The following is a 16347-nucleotide window of genomic DNA, read 5'->3' as shown; positions in this document are numbered from 1 at the left end:
CTTCTCCAGTAGTCATTAAATATTTTAGAACTCTGACCTTTTACCTGGTGCCTAGATCTAGTTCAGGGTTAGTGGTGACCACGACGTGTAAACTACTTATTACACCTGTCAGCTAGAGTCCAGGTCTCCAGTACCCACAGTACTCCAGTTTGCCCATACCACACTAAGTTAGCAGTCGTGTGGAGAAGCCAAAGAAAGGTCAACCTGAAGAAAGAACCACCTTCACATTCCTCCAGGCCAGAATTAAGGTACAGTTTTATGATTATTTATATTACTCCTGCTAAACTTGTTTGACTGACAAAGAGCTGAAGAATATTACTGGACACACAAAAAGCTCTCTCAAACACTCTCTCTCTTTACAGCATTCTATAAAGGTATTGGATAGTTTACAAACACCTACATTTAGTTAATCAATCCCTAACTAGTTTTTGTTTGCAAGTGGCATTAAACCATCACAAGTCTTAGTACGTAAGAGTCAAAAGAGTGATAATTATTGTCCACGGTTTTGTTTTTAAAGGAAATACAAACACTAAGGTACTGAAAAACTACGTGTGCTTCAGCTCTCATCTAACAGCAATATCAACATAACAAAGGGTTAGTTTAAAAGCACTTTTCTAATTACCCAAACAAAATTCCCAAGCTTGAGAAAGGATACCTGCAAAATCTAGAATAACTAGTGTAAAGAACACTATTCATAGGTACAGTGCAAACATGAAGAAAACAAGTTTTGGGTGCTAGGACCAGATTTCCTTCATTGTCTGCATTCTCCCAGGGGAGACTGCAGAAGCTATGAACCACCATAACAATGTTCAACACCTAATTTTATCTTTCATTTGGGACTCTATTCATAATCCTGCTGATCACTAGGAAGCTACCTAGAGGTCTTAATTTAAGCAGAAAACTGAGACTAAGTTCCGCCATAAGACAAATTATAGTGTACTTGCAGTTACAAGTTGCAGAAATTACTCTGTATTATCTACTACAAAATTGTGCTTTTTAGCCAACAAAAGTGAAGGCTGTTTCTCCTGCTTTTTGCAACTACAGGAACGAGCATTTAGCCACATACAGCTCTGTTACTATTCCTGTGGCTTTGAACAGAAGTATCTAGCCCAAAGGACAAACGAAAAGAAAAACCTTACAGAAGAGAGAGGAAGAAAAACACCCACAAAAAACCCACCACACGCAACCTACCCCAACTTCAATACTAAACCACTTTTATTCTAACACATTCTCAGACTGACTACCACTGTGGAAGGGCAACCCCTGCACCTGCAGTACCATGGACAGTGTATGGAAAAGTTCTTTCACTTCTAAGAATTTCATCATTGAATTTTTAAGCAACCAGCTCAAACTTTAAGAAAACAAACAAACAGTGCAAGAGATTCAGTAGTCTTCTGTATTCCATCCATAAGCTTCAGTGTTTACATCAAGGAGTATCTTTAAGTTTAAAAACCTTCTTGCATTTCCACTAAAGCCACACTACCTACATTAAGGCTTTTAATATAGGCCCATCACTGATACTTAGTTTCAAGCTCTAACATGGACAACTTTCTATTAATGAAGTTGAGGATCTTTACATTTTTTGCTACAGTATCACAGAATAATTCTGGCTGGAAAGGATCTCTGGGGTTCTCTAGTCAACCTCCTGCTCAAAGCAAGGTCAGCAAGATCAGTCTAGATTACTCAGGGCTTTATCCAGTTGGGCATCAAAGCATCCAAGGATGGATGCTGCAGACCTGTCCCAATGATTGTCCCACTCCATGGTGAAACACGTTCTTCTTAAATGCAGATATTTTAATGCACGCCTGCTGTCTCTTGCCTGCCCTCCACACACTGCTATAAAGAGTCTGGCTCCGTATACTCGATAGCCTGCCCATAGGTATCAGAAGGTTACTATTAGTTCCCCTTGCTTCCCAAAGCCTTCTCTTCTCCAGGCTGAAGACCCATTTCCCCAACAAGTGATAGAATTTTAGCAAACTCTTACCTCTCATATGCATCTGCTAGACTAAAGTCTTTCATTACAATGTAAAGTTTTGATTCAGAGTGGCTTTTGATCTTCATCCCTACAGTTCCCCAGATAGAACTGCAGGAGCTAAGACCTCATACTAAAATCTGTTCTAGTACAACCTGAAATGAGTTGTACACTCCTTTCTAGGCTCACTATAATCACTCTCTAGGACATACCTCAACTCTAAAGAGAGAGCATCTCCTGTTGCAGCCTGTAGCTCTGTTTCTAGTCCAGAATTAGAGTTATGGAAGAACTTCTAAAAAAACCACACAGTTGAATGACAGTTCTGCTGAGCAGAACAGAAGTTTTACAGGCTTATATATACATATACACACTTGGATACATAGGAAGAAATAAAGATGCCCAGAACTGAAAGGGGGGGGGAACCTCAAAGTATGTAGATCAGAAATATATCAGGAAGGAGAATAAGAGTACATTACTAGGGTTGCTGTCTAAACCATTAAGTTGTTATAAAAAAAGTGAAAGACATTAACAAAGAAGCCACAAGCACTCCAGTGTCTGCAGTAAATTTCTGGTAAGGTATAGTGCCCTACTGACAATTACAAGCAAGAGTTCCTGTATCAGTTTTCCCAATCCTCCATCCAGTCCAACAAAGTTACTTAGCAGGCTAATGGCAAGATATTCCAGGACAGTATCAGCTCTTCAGACACAAGCACTCAGTCTTTGGTGAAGCAAGTAACATCAGGAATTGTTAACTGCTGGAAAATCCATGTCATGACTAGTCAGTCAACAAATCCCAGAGACAGGAGGGGAAAGAGTGAAGGAGAAGAGATGTATCCAAAGATTTACTTCAGACCTCCTAGCAGTAATTGAGATGTGTGCCAGCTCTTTTTTCTCAAAAGAATGGTGGCAGGGGTGGGGCTACAGATACTGGAAGAAGTAGTGATGCTACTTTTCCACAGACCTCCTTATCTCTCTGGAAAACCCATGTCCTTTCTTTCATTCCCAGCTGAAGGGGAGCAAATATATCAGAGAAAGGTCTGTACTCCTCATCCAGCCTCTTTTTTTAAAGAAAATCCCTACAAATAAATTAAATCATTGCGCGTGCTTAAAAAAAATACTTCAGAATCCTTGAGAAACTACCAAGAATTGCACAGCAGGAGGAAGATTTGGTCAGTCTCTTCAACCTTGTCCTAAAACTTGGGAAACAGCACAGTTACTGCCCCCAGATTCACTCTCAGCCATTTGCACTCTTAATACCTTTACAGCCACAAAAGAGCGAAAGAAAGCAAACCTGACTTTTGCAAAAAGTGACAACACTTGCCTCTCACCAGAGAGGAGCAGCCAAGTCAGTTTAAGCCACAGGCGAATGAACACTTAACAATTTGGAGATAGAATATTAATTGAGTAACTAACTGGGGCCCCCAGCATAAGAAAAACATGGAACTACTCAAGCGGGTCCAGAAGAGGGCCACAAAGATGATCAGGGGGCTGGAGCACCTCCCCTATGAGGACAGGCTGAGAGAGTGGGGGTTGTTTAGTCCAGAGGAGAGAAGGCTCCAGGGAGACCTTATAGCAGCCTTCCAGTACTTAAAAGGGGCCTACAGGAAAGATGGGGAGGGCCTCTTTATCAGGGAGTGTAGTGATAGGACGAGGGGTAACAGTTTTGAACCGAAAGAGGGTAGATTTAGATTAGATATTAGGAAGAAATTCTTTACTGTGAGGGTAGTGAGACACTGGAACAGGTTGCCCAGAGAAGTTGTGGATGCCTCCTCCCTAGAAGTGTTCAAGGCCAGGTCGGAGAAGGCTTTGAGCAACCTGATCTAGTGGAAGGTATCCCTGCCCACAGCAGGAGGGGTTGGACTAAATGATCTTTAAGATCCTTTCCAACCCAAACCATTCTATGATTCTATGGACTTGCCTATACTTTCCATTTTAAACCTAAGGCAACACAGCAATGCATTAGAACTTAATAGCATTTAGGCAGTGCTCAAGGCAGAAAAACAAAATACTAGAAATTAAGGCCTTGATCCTACAAACATTTAAGTAGTAAACTTCACCCAGTGGTAAAGATCTATCAACTATAATGGAATTACAGAATGTGCTTGAACCAGACAACGAAGCCTACGTTTGCAACATTAGGTGCAAAAATTTAAGTTTTATTACAACAATTCCCTAGCATAAAGACTGCCATTGCACTATGTAACAGTCTTAGTGTGTAAATCCACATGGTACAGTGGTACTGTAAACTTACGATAGAGGTTTAATATATATGAGCCCATTTCTATTTTAAAGGGACATAACATCTACACTGAGGTACTTACACTTAAAATTTTTCAAGAGTGCATAAGCAACTAAAGCATTAGGCCCTGTGGCTAGCAACTGCAAAGCCTGATGGAAAAAATACATGAGTGAAGCATTTCAGCTTTCTTAATGTGTAAGTATATCTGGAAGGTAAAGTTGATTGCAAATATAGCACACATCCTGTGTCCAAATTTGTGGCACTATCAGGAAATAGGTGGAAATTAGGCCTCTGGCTTATTTCTTGTTTCATGCTGAAAATGGCAAAGGGTGAAGTTTCTCTAAAATCTGGAATTCTGTAACATATATAATTCAAGACAATAAAGTATCTCTTTTAGCAATTTAGAAAACAGTTGGATAAAACACAAAGTATATCTAATTAAAATGCAATATCAAGTAAACCCAATGATCTATTGGTTCTATTGACTGAAGAAAAACACTGACTCAGAGATCAGTTTAAGTATGGAAAATAAAAATACTATGCTTAAGACATCATCTGCTTGGGATGGACAAGAGCAGGATGCTGCTTCAAAAAGATTCACTGACATCTGAGTCAACAGAAAATAGTACAAATGTCTATCCCATCATAGCCACACTCAACCACACTTTGAGATTATTGTTGGCTTCTAAAAAGAATACTTAGAATTTTACTTTGTGGGGAGAAAAGAAAAAAAAATACGAAAAAACCCACCACCCCACAAATATAGAACTGGAAAACAGAACAAAACCAATCTAAATCTCTCCCCCATGCTCATTTTTTTCTGAGTTGTACTTCAGAATCTTACACACCCTGAAGACTCTGCTGGGACAAGGAGAAATATTAGGAATTGCAGGGTGAAATACACTTCAGAAATAGCCACTCCATTCCCAGCCTTTCTACTTCTTCAGCATACATTGTAGTTTTCTATAAAATGTACCTTTCAGAAGGTGGAAGATTACACTTAATTCAGGATTCTTTAGCCAAGAAGATTGCCATCATAACAAAAATCAGTACAAAGCAGAACTCAGATCTACAAGCCTAAATATTTTAAGCAACAACTCTCAGAAATTATTGATTATGGTTCACTTTTATCAGACAGAAACAAGGATAAGAAATTCTAAAACCTATGCAAATGAAGATAAAGGTGGAAACTACAATCACAAAACAGTCCCAAGGGTAAAAGTTACATTACGAGGAACTAAACTCCATTCCTTTGGGGCAGAAATTAGGGATGACCTCAAATTATTCAAAAGTTAGTATTTATTATACCTAAACACAGGAGTTTAAAGACTCCAGATAAGAATCTTGCATCACTGCCTTCAAGTGAAGGTTGCATCCCCCAATGAGATAAAAACTAGAAAGTTTTAAGAATTCACAAATTAACAACAACAATTATACATACTTACACATACTCAAGTCTAAAACTGTTCAAAATAAGTTGCAGCATTAGTGTAGACATCCATTTTGTATTTGCAGAAAATTGAGTTTTATTTCAAAAAGCAAACCAGAGTTCAAACGTTTAACCTAGAAGCACAGGAAAACTTCAGAGGATGGAAGAATCTTTATATCACTCACTCCACACACCTGCTAGAAATCCAGAAAGGTAGTTGTTTTGTGCAATATTCACTCACATCATAAATCCCAATTCCCACATATCTGGTACACAAGCTACAATCTTCTGCTTCTACTTTTCTATTTGTTACTAAACAACAAAGCTGAGAAAGATCAGGACCTGCATTCAGGGAAGTATCTTTATCTCAGTGGGGAACAGAATGCATAACTGCTTGAAGATAACCTATATGCTATAGTAAACAAATTCTAGAGACAGTCACATACAAAGCAATTGTCTTAAAAGAAAAAAAGAAAAGAAGGAAAAGGAGAGCATTAAGTAGTATCCTGGGGAAATAGTTTTCCAAGTCATTTTCTAAAAAGGCTGGGCAGAAAGGGAAAACTAATTTAGTGTTCTAAAAAGAAACAATCTAGTAAAATACTGAAAAGCATCGGCTTTTGAGCATCAGCTTCCAGTAGGATGTGTAGTACTGGTTCTAGATAAATTCCTTCTACTGCTACCTCAACTATATGGAGCTGCATTAACTCAGGCAGGTGAAGTTAAGGAGTCATTTGATATGTACAAAGCACTGAATTAAATCCCAAACAAATAATCTGTCAGACTATGACAAATATATGCTGTAAAAAGAACAGCAGTTCAAGTTGACTGCAAGTGCACTTGCCCAGCATATCCTTTAAATGCTGTGACTTTTTAATACTAACAGAGACAGTTCTGAGTTTTTACTGATCAAGGGCAGCTGAATGTAGTTCCTTCGGAGAAGCCTAAGCCCATGTGAGATGCAAACTCACCAGAACCCATATGAAATTCAAATAACTGCCTTAAGAGAATGAAGAACTGCCTATTAGATTTAAGTTTCCTTAAAAAACAGAAGTAAAAAAAACACAAAATGAAGACAATATTAAGGAGGCCTCAGAAACATTTATGCTGCTGTCAGCTCTGTTTGAGGAGATGCTTTCTAATATCTGTTTTTATATTTAGTTAAAAAAAAAAAAAGCAGAGAGTGACACTGAGTCCATCTCCTTTCTTGTACTTCCATATACTAGGGTCTTTCCTGAGTCCATTATAAGTCTCAGAAAAAATGGTATTGTCAAAAGATGCTGCACTGCACCTCCATGGAAGTTACCTTCACTATGTTTTCAGAGTTGGCACACACCAACTACAGCAGAAACAGCAGCTGGTTGCTCCTCTCAACCAGTAAGTGGCTCGTTTATTAAGCATGGATGACTACAGCACTGCAAGTGCCAAAAGGAACCTGCCTCTCTCACCTCATCCTACCAAATTACATTTGTTTGAAAACAAATTTTGCTTCACCTCTACTCAACAGTCTAATACATATATGTGCAAAGAATTTTAAAAGACTCATCGTAACTGGTATTAATTATCAGTAGAGACAGAATAAGCATTTTACTTCTAAGTGCCTGTTTTCTGATTCTTCACTTTAATTACACTGTATATAACGAAGGTCAAAAAATAAAAGCCATGCCACTGCAGGCTTCCTTATAAAGATGGCTATATGGTGTTCTCTTTTTGGTAATCAAACTTGAAAGCAGTTAGCTGGTTTCTCAGAAAAAGATATGTTTTCTACAGAACCAATTCTAAGCAGTTTCTGCCTGAGGTATGGTGTTTCCTTAACACTGTCAGAGTCATATGGTCACACAACGCAGCTGGTTCTTACCAAGTTTCACTGTGCTATGTATTTATATAGTAGTAACCAGAGCAATAGTTCTCATACAAGGTATGACGCTGCCCCACCCCCAGGGAATCACAAGCCTCAAGGTTAAATCGCAATGAGACCATAAGCAAAAGAATTAAGAAATTAGTGGCTCTAAAGGAGCTCAATTAGAACAGGAAGCCACTACACTGGCAAAAACATGAGAATGGACCTACCTTGAAGCATGCTTACAATTATAAATACTATTCAAGACAAAAACAAACTGTAATCCAGCCAGATGATGACACTACCCATGTGCAGAAGACAGCTTGATGAGTATAAGAGCTGATATTTCCTTAAACTCCCCAGCTGTTCTTCCATATTTTCAACATATACTAACAGTTATGTAAAAGAAAACCAGTGATCATCCTCCAGTTTCAGACTTACCACCCGATGTTCTAGAACCAGTTTGCCACTAACTGTGAAACCACAACATTAATATGTTAAATATATGCTTTACTAAATGAAAGTATTAGCAAAGAAGCTTTCAAAGATGGGAAGAAGCTATAATTTCTCAAACGTGGTTCCTCAGTTATAACTTCCTTGACCCTTAACCTAGGACGAAGTTTTGTAAGAGGAAAGCTTACCTTCTTAGGAAAAGGGATTCAACTTGCTAAACAACCAACAGAAGCACATGCAAGCAGGCTCCTTAGGAGGAGCAGCAGTTATATGATAAATGCCAGTAAAATTAAGTCACTAGACAAATTGGATTAATGCTACTGGGCCTCTCTCATTCAGACTAGTGCTTTTAACATAACTCCAACAGTTTAGGGGCCCCTTACAGTTCACACTGATTGGGGGAAATGCATTCAAATTAACTATCGGCAAGTTGACCTATAAACACTAATTTTGACCTAGTAAGTTTTGGCCTTTCATTTTACACTAGTTTAGGAGCTCTCAGAGGACACTTTTTATGAATGAGATACTGAAGACTAATTCTAGATTTCATTCAATAAAAAAAGAAGTCGTCACAAGTAATGAAGCAGTAGCTATTCAAAGAGACGGAATAGTTTCTATTTTTGCAACGTCCACAGCCCAAGGTAACTTCTACAGATCATAGAGAAGCTTTAGGTCTTTAACTGACAGGCACAGCTATAGCTACATACACCTATCTTCATTCTTTATATTTGGAGAGAAGGTAGAGAAAGGAAAAAAAAGGTAGCTGAACACTTTCTCCACATATCTAGTGACTACTGCTACATACTTCTTTCCCCATGCCATTTTTCTAAATTTCTAGGCTGTACTGCAAAACAGAAACTCTGGACAACAGCCACCACATGTTTACCTATCTGGGACATTACCTTCATCAAAACTTCTATCATTTAAACTCCCTCAAGCAGGCAGTTCCAAAGCACATATAAATATAATTTAATTACTTCTTCCCATCCTGCACTCAAATTCTGTTAAATTTTTTTTAAGATGGTAAGTTATTGTAACATGTAATACGAGATGGGTTTAGGAATAATAAAATTACTCCACCTGCAAGTCCAGTATTTCACACTCTAGGTGTCTTAGCCCATGGATCTTGCAATTTAAAATTAATATACATCATTCCAACAGGATTCACATTAGATCTATACTGGTGATAGAAACTTTAAACCAAAACACAACACGTAGCCTGCTTTCAAATAAATCTCATCTGTTGAATTCAGTGTTCCTGAAACAAATTGCCCAGCTCCTCGCTTTTCCACTGCATTAAGCTGGGAAACTGGTAGCGCGTCTTCCTATGCAGTGTATTTTGTCCTACAATGAGCAAGACTGCTACCCTTTTAGTTACTACTTTTCTGTTTCTGGAAGAAACCATTTAAGAACACCCACACTGGGAAAAGCAAATGCACCTTCTGTTAAGCAAGGAAGAGATTAGCTCAGTAGTCCGAAACATAAGATTAGGTTGCAGTCCACCACAAACAAGGCCTAAAAATGTGCCCAAGTAAAACCAGGGATGAAGCACTACTTGAAAACCATAGTACACACTCACTCCTGTCACATTTTTTGGTCATTCCTACAAAGCTCCTGTGATTCTGTTCAGAATTTGAAGAATTCACTAGAAGTTCAAAATCAAGAAAGGGAAGTGCACTGTCATTTTTAAAGTTTTTCTCATCTCTTTTGAAAAAGGAAAAAAACCCTAAAACACCACCCCAAATTCCTAGTGCTAATAATTAATACTTGCAATCCAATAGAAGATATTGCAATGTTACCTTCCAGCAATCAAGGATTGCTAAGCTGCACCAAGTAAAACACCCAAAGCCCAGAAGGGGATAGTCCAAGGATCTGCACTACAACAGGGGACCCTCCATCTCACAACCAAGACACGTAGAAGGACAGTTACTTTATATCAGATATTGCAGTCAATTGGAATCCACTTCATATTAGGCATCTATTCTTCTCGAGATAGCAGCATGATAGAAGAAACTGATGCTGGGATCACAGTATGTTAGAAAGCCATTCATAGATAGCTGAAGTTTTCCTTTCTTCCCTTGCAAGAAAACAGAACCTGATCAAAAGCAGACACCACTGCTCAGGGCACAAGCCTCAGCCAAGAGCTAAGCTCCCTTTCCACCAAGTTCAGTAGCATGTTTGCTTGATCTTGGAGTTGTCATGTTCCCAGAACAGCCAAGGGGAAAGAAAGAAAAAAAAAAACCACCACACACCACAAAACCTACTTGATCTTAGTACTATGTGGAAATCACTAGTTTAAACACTTATTCTTTCCTTTAAGCTGGTGTAGCCAGTCTAATAACAGCTAGCCAGAGTCAAGAACATATATTCTGAATGTTCACTAAATTAGTAGAATCTTTGATACAATTTTGAAGTAAGAAAACGATCAGGATTCCTTTTTCAAGCTCACACAAGAAAAATGCCATCTAACAAAACTAAGCATATCATCGAAGTTTCTGGGACAAGATAACAAAACCCAGTTTGATGAAAACATGCACTTAACTGATCCAAATAGTTTAATGCAAAAATGCATATGTGTTTTTACTTATAGAGGTTATATTCATATCTCCTGCTACACACTTATATTGCCCTCCCAGTTTGCTTACAGGAAGAACGAGAAGGTCTGAGCAGCATCTCAAGCCATGCCAAACCATTTGCTGCTATACTTCATTTTCCAAGTCCGGTGTTTACAGTTGTTAAAATGTTAACCAATCTCCTGAAAGGAATAAATTCCTGGACTATTCTCCAAGAACCAGAAGAGGAGGCCCCAGAGAGATGGGGGCTTAATTTATTCATAGAGCTCTGTTTCTATCCAATAAAAACGGGACAAAGCAGGTAGAAAGATACACACTGGAAAGCAAAGAAAGCATCAACATCTTTAAAGAGCTGAAACATTCAGAACATTAAAGCAAGGTAAGTTATGCAGCCTTTCACATATGCACTTACTCAAGTTATCTCAGCAATACTACACAACTGCAAGTGGGACAAAAGGTGGTTTATACAACCTAAGACACCATTCACTATGTGAAAGTTTAAGAACCCCTGATCCTGGCGGTCTTGCTGAGCAAGTAATTTCCTTCCAACACGTGGTAAGGCCTACAGATCAGCCTCATCGAATTTAGTTGTCCAAGGCCTAAAATGCAATCTATGATCAGCCACTTAGCAGCTACCTGTGCTTACAAAACACTGTCTATTTGAAATAATCTCATTTATTTCAAAGAGGTAGGCAAAATTTTGAGAAAGTTGCCAGAGTTAAGCCTTCAGGGCCCATACTTAAGATCTTGGTCAGAGTAATTTCAAAACATTTCACTCACAAAGAATATCCTAACTTTCCTGAACAACAGCCATGAAGGACAACATGTATCTGTTTATAATGAATATTTTTAATTAAACAAAAAAGCCACATACTTGTGTATTTTCTCACCAGCTTCTTTAACCCAAGCCTTTTATTTAGCAGGCACTGTATAGCTGTTCTTAAACTTTCTGAAGAAAAGGTACGAAGAAATTAATAGGTGCCTATTCCTGATAGGCACTCACCACCTCTTCTCTGTAAAGAGAAAAGCTGTTAGGATCCTCCAAGACTCATCATTTTAAAAGCTAATCAAGAGGCACCTGAAGAAACACGCAAGTTAAAGACAGAGATCATTTTGTCATTGTATTCCCCCTTTCCAAAACAATCCTTTCCCCTAGAATGAACTTTGTTTGCAATTCAGCCAAGTTCAACTGCCAAGCATTTCTAAACACTTGCATGCGTTTGTCTTGTTTATGGAAACTATCACAGAATCCCAAAAGCCCAAGGTACAGCACTTCTGAATCCTAGACCATGCGCTAGTTCACTACATCATTAGAGAGGTGCTAAGAAACTAGAAGTATATTTGAGTATTTGTAGGCCATCTAAAACTGATTCACCCTCTCAAGCCAAACAGCTATTTTATTCTCTGCTCTTCATAAGCCTGTATTTCTTTTTTTCTTTTTCTCTTTCCTTTTTTTTTAAAGCAAGGAGAGAAAGGGGCTAGAAGGAGTTCTTCTAATATTCATCTTTTGGTATGGGTTTCTCTTCTCTTACGCCAGTCATCACATTTACAACAATATGAACTCAAAGTACAGGGATGCTCAAGTCAACACATTTTAAAACTAAAAAAATACAGACAGTTAAAACACAGCGAGTTAGAAATTTGTACAGGCTCAGTAAACATGTGATTGGCCAATATTAACTTCTAAAACTTTTGGGCAGGAGTAAGCTAACATCTGCAGGCCTAGAATTTCCACAGCTTTAACTAGCTGATGGGTTTTGCTTACATTAACATATGCTCTAGAGAGAATTGCTTCTCCTATGAACTACGTACTTGATATTACCATACTGACACAAATATATAGCCATAGACAATTAAATCTTTTCAGGTACGGTAACAAAACATGTTAAGATAATTATCTAGCGTATTTTCCCTCCCCTTTCACTGTACAGACGAAGGCACCGGCAGCTCACTTTCAGACTGGCAGGCAGAGCCGAACGACCGTCGCTGGAAGTAGGATGAGAGCCCGTACGCAGCCTTGTCATTTGCTTCTGCTAACAGAATGCACAAAATGGAAAAAGCTCCTAGTATTTTGCAAGTAGGAGACGGAAAGTTACGTACCGGTTATTTTACTGACAGACAAATCTCAGGAGGTTACATGGACCGTCCAAAATAACACCAAAAATAAGAGGCTGCCATTTACCATCTGTTTGCCTCTCTCTCTCAGGAAAAAAAAAAGTGCAGATCACAAGAACAAATGGAGCCTGGCTCCGGGGAGGAGGAAGAAGGGGAGAGAGGAAATTTCCACGCAAATCCTAAGTGAATCACGCCGCGATCCCCGCGCCCGGCCGCGCCGGCCTCCCCCGGCAGAGGCGAGCGGCTCCGGGGACACCGTCCCCCCGCGCCCCGTCCGGCGGCTCGGCCCGGCCCAGCGTCTCCCCCGCGCCGCGCCGGGGCGGCAAGGAGGAAATAAATGAAGCCTCCCCCGGGCAGCGACACGGAGGGACCCCCTTCCCCGGCGCCCCCCGGGGAGGAGCCGCCCGCTCGCCCCCTCACCCTCCCCACACGGCCCGGTGCCCTCCGCGCACGGCAGCGGCCCGGCGCGTCCCCCCGGCCGCCGGGGCTGGCACCGGGGGGTGGGCTGAGGCCTGCGCCGTCCCAGTGAAGCCTCGGCGCTCTCGTAGTCAGAGCGGCCCGGCTTCCCCCCCCTCCTCGCCTCTCCTTCCCTCCCTCCTTCCTTCCCCGGCCCGGCCTTCAGCTCGCACTCACCCGTCTTCCTCCTCCCTGCCCGGCCCGCGGTGTGTGTGCGCGGCTCTCCCTCACGCTGCCCGGCGCGGCGGCGGCCGGGCCGGCGGGGGCGGGCGGGTAGGTGGGTGGGTGAGCGTGCGGAGAAGGAGGCGAGGGTAGAAGGAGGAGAAGGGTGGGGAGGGAAGGAGAGAGGCGGCGAGGAAAGAGAGGAGAAGCGAGGGGAGAGAAAACGGCAGCGACGCTCCTGGGGCGGGACCTGCGGCGGCGGCCGGCCGGGCGCTTGGGCGGCTGCTCCGACGACCTTTACGCGAGAGACGGGTAATCTCCGAGCTCGGGGCGCTCCGCTGCCAGCCCGGCCACCATCTTACATTAGGGAGACTTGCCCTGGACGCCGCCTCCCCTGCGCTTGCGCCGCCGACAGTGGGCGGGGAGCAACGGCGGGAGGGGGGACGGGGCGCGACGGCAACGGCCGCGACGGCGCTGGGCATGACGGGACTTGTAGGCGGCGGCGCCGGCCCGGGCAGCGCGGGAGGCGGCGGGCACTGTGCAGTCCCGAGCTGGGGGGGCCGGTTCCCTTCTGCCACCGCTGCCGCCCGCGTAAGGCCGGGGACCCCCAACGCCTCTCCCCAGGCAGAGCCGCCCCACCGCCCGGCGCCCCGCTCCGGGGAGTCCCCGGCCGTAAACCCGCTGTAATTTCAGCCACCTGTTGCTGGGCATTAATTCTGCGCAGGTTTACAGTCCTGGGCTGATGATTCCCCCCCCCCCCCCCTTGATGTTGCTTTAGGCTTTTTTCCGCCGCCAGGGCGAAGCGACCCCGTCTACCTCCCCCTCAGACTTTGCCGGTTGTTGGCTGTAACGTCCCGGGAGAGGACGTCCTCCCAGAAACCGGCTGTCAGCAGGGCAGCTGTCACGGCGCTTAGGTCGGGACTGGATGCGGCTCCCACTAAATCCGACGCGGGCAGCGGCTTCTCACAACCCGCCCTTTCCCTCACACGCCGGGAGAGCGGGGCCGTGCCCCTGCGCTGCCCCGGTCCCCCCCTCCCGCGGGCGGCGGCTCCTGCCATCGCCCCAGCTTGCCAGCCCCGTCCTCCGGGAGGCGACCCCCGCGCCACCTCCCCCCTTACCCTTCCCTTCTCTTTTTTATCCCTTTTTTTTCCTCCACTCTCACAGGCTCCAACCGCGACGACCTGGTGTGACAGGACTGCTTCACTAACGAGGACATCTGTTTCTGAAGTTGCAAAATTTGGAGACCCCTTCGATGTCCCCCCGGTTCCCGGGCTGCTGTGCTACTGTCGCGCCAGGCCCAACTTCGGTGGCGGAAGCCTCCCTCACCTCGCCGGTGCTTCTCGGTGCCGGGGCATGGCTGTCCCATGGCAGCAGGCACTCACATGGTGCTGCTCTGTTGCTGAACAGATTTTTATTATTACTAGGATTTTCCAGGTCCACTCCCCATTTGGCACAGAAACCAAAGGCACAGAAAAAGGTGTTTTCTTGGTCTTTTCACTTACAAAATCCAGGCAAATTCTGTTTTCATGCATGAGGGCTGTAAGGAATTTTGACAGAAGCAACTTCCGGCAAATTCTCAGGGAGAGGATCACTCCCTGCCAAAAAGGCTCTTTTTTTTTTTGGTCTTTGTATTGTCAGAAACTCACACAAACCACATTGCTTCTGTCTCCTCTTTCTACCACAGACACCCTGGGCCACCCTGCTAAAGCTGAACCTGTAACTCTCCCTTCCTTTTTCCTGTAATCCCCATGCCACAAAAAGGACCTCATCACCTCAGCTAACAGAAAAAAGAGTGCTTTTACTAACCGCCATTATAGCTCTCCAGTGGCTCTCCCGCACCGGCATCCTTAGCTCTCCAAACAGGCAGCCTCATCCTGGGTGTTTAATTATCAGTTATTTCCAGTGCACAAGCTATTACTACTCTTGCTATGACAATACCCACCTGAGAATTTTACTTATTTCAGCAATTGATAGGAAAGAAAGGTGTTCATCACAGAATGCACTGGCATAACTATTTCGTTTAGTGGCGTGATGTTTTTCCTCTTTACTTTTGTGTCTTAGATTGAAGTGTTATACTAGTACAGCCTCGTACAATATGCCTGTTCCACTAGCAGTAAAGTGCCTTGTGTTCGCATAGTTTATTCTCCTTCCTAAAACAAGTTAACATTACCTTGTGCATATTTATACGTATATCCACAACAGGAAAGCTCTATGAATTAACTTTACCACTTCTGGCTGTAGGCAAGACCCAGGTCTGCATAAAAATAAATGCTGTTTTCAGTAGTAGTCTTGACATGTGAACACAAATGCAATGTTCTTTTGAAAACAAAACATACAATGGAATATAAACACCTATATATGTGAGAAATTCAATATTTCTCCATGTATATATTCAACTAACATATACTTCATATATATAGCTACATATTAATCAAATTCAGGTGAATATATATATATATATAAAAATATGTATTTCTCAAAAAGTTTATAGTTTTCACATTTTCATACCAACCTATATATAAACCATTAGGTTCCAGAAGTACCCATTATGTAAGTAACTTATATAAGTAATGTAATTGTTGACACGCCTTACACCTGGCAACATTTCCTGTTGAATAAAAGCAAGTACTCTAACTTGGAAAGAAAGATTAAAAATAATATATCTAAAAGCTGCAATTCTTGGTCAGAGTTGAGGCTGTTTATTAAGTGAATTCTGTGATTTCTTTTAATCCAGTATTGCGGAGTCTTTCCCTTCGTAAGAGTCTGTTCGTATCCCTTTGCTGAGCCCCGTATGAACACAAATTTCAGCAGCATCCAATAACGCAGAAAAAAATCAACATGGCTGAAGATTACTTTGGCTGATGTTACTGAAGGTTACCCATAGCCCTGCTTCCACCCCTCCTTTAATCTGGTAAGAATAATTCACTAGGCCATCATGTGGCCATTGTAAGATTTAAGATGTCCTTAAATTAATTATTTTCCTGTTTTTAAGTAACTGTAATTGTTTTCATTAGATTAGTCTTACATAGCCACGTTTTGACACCTTATTTGCTTTTGGAAATGTTTGTTTTTCATTTGTTTTGAATAGGTCTGATAACTGAGCAGGACTGT

General features: G+C 42.1%; 1 protein-coding gene across 7 annotated transcripts in view; it reads right to left on the bottom strand.

Annotated features, from left to right (window-relative positions):
• Positions 1-13652, bottom strand: part of CNOT4 (CCR4-NOT transcription complex subunit 4) — an 84467-nt gene extending 70815 nt beyond the window's left edge. For 5 of the 7 annotated variants that reach the window (XM_075152152.1, XM_075152203.1, XM_075152175.1 and 2 more), the window contains exon 1: positions 13252-13652. The gene's annotated coding sequence lies outside the window, so the exon portion shown is untranslated. Of the gene's footprint in view, positions 1-12455; positions 12537-13251 lie in introns of all 7 variants that reach the window. The other 2 variants (XM_075152166.1, XM_075152159.1) reach the window with 2 other exon arrangements.
• Positions 13653-16347: the final 2695 nt, after the last annotated feature.

Source organism: Calonectris borealis, chromosome 1 (genome assembly GCF_964195595.1).
Source record: "Calonectris borealis chromosome 1, bCalBor7.hap1.2, whole genome shotgun sequence".
NCBI lineage: Eukaryota > Metazoa > Chordata > Aves > Procellariiformes > Procellariidae > Calonectris > Calonectris borealis.
This window is presented reverse-complemented; position numbering and strand designations above follow the sequence as displayed.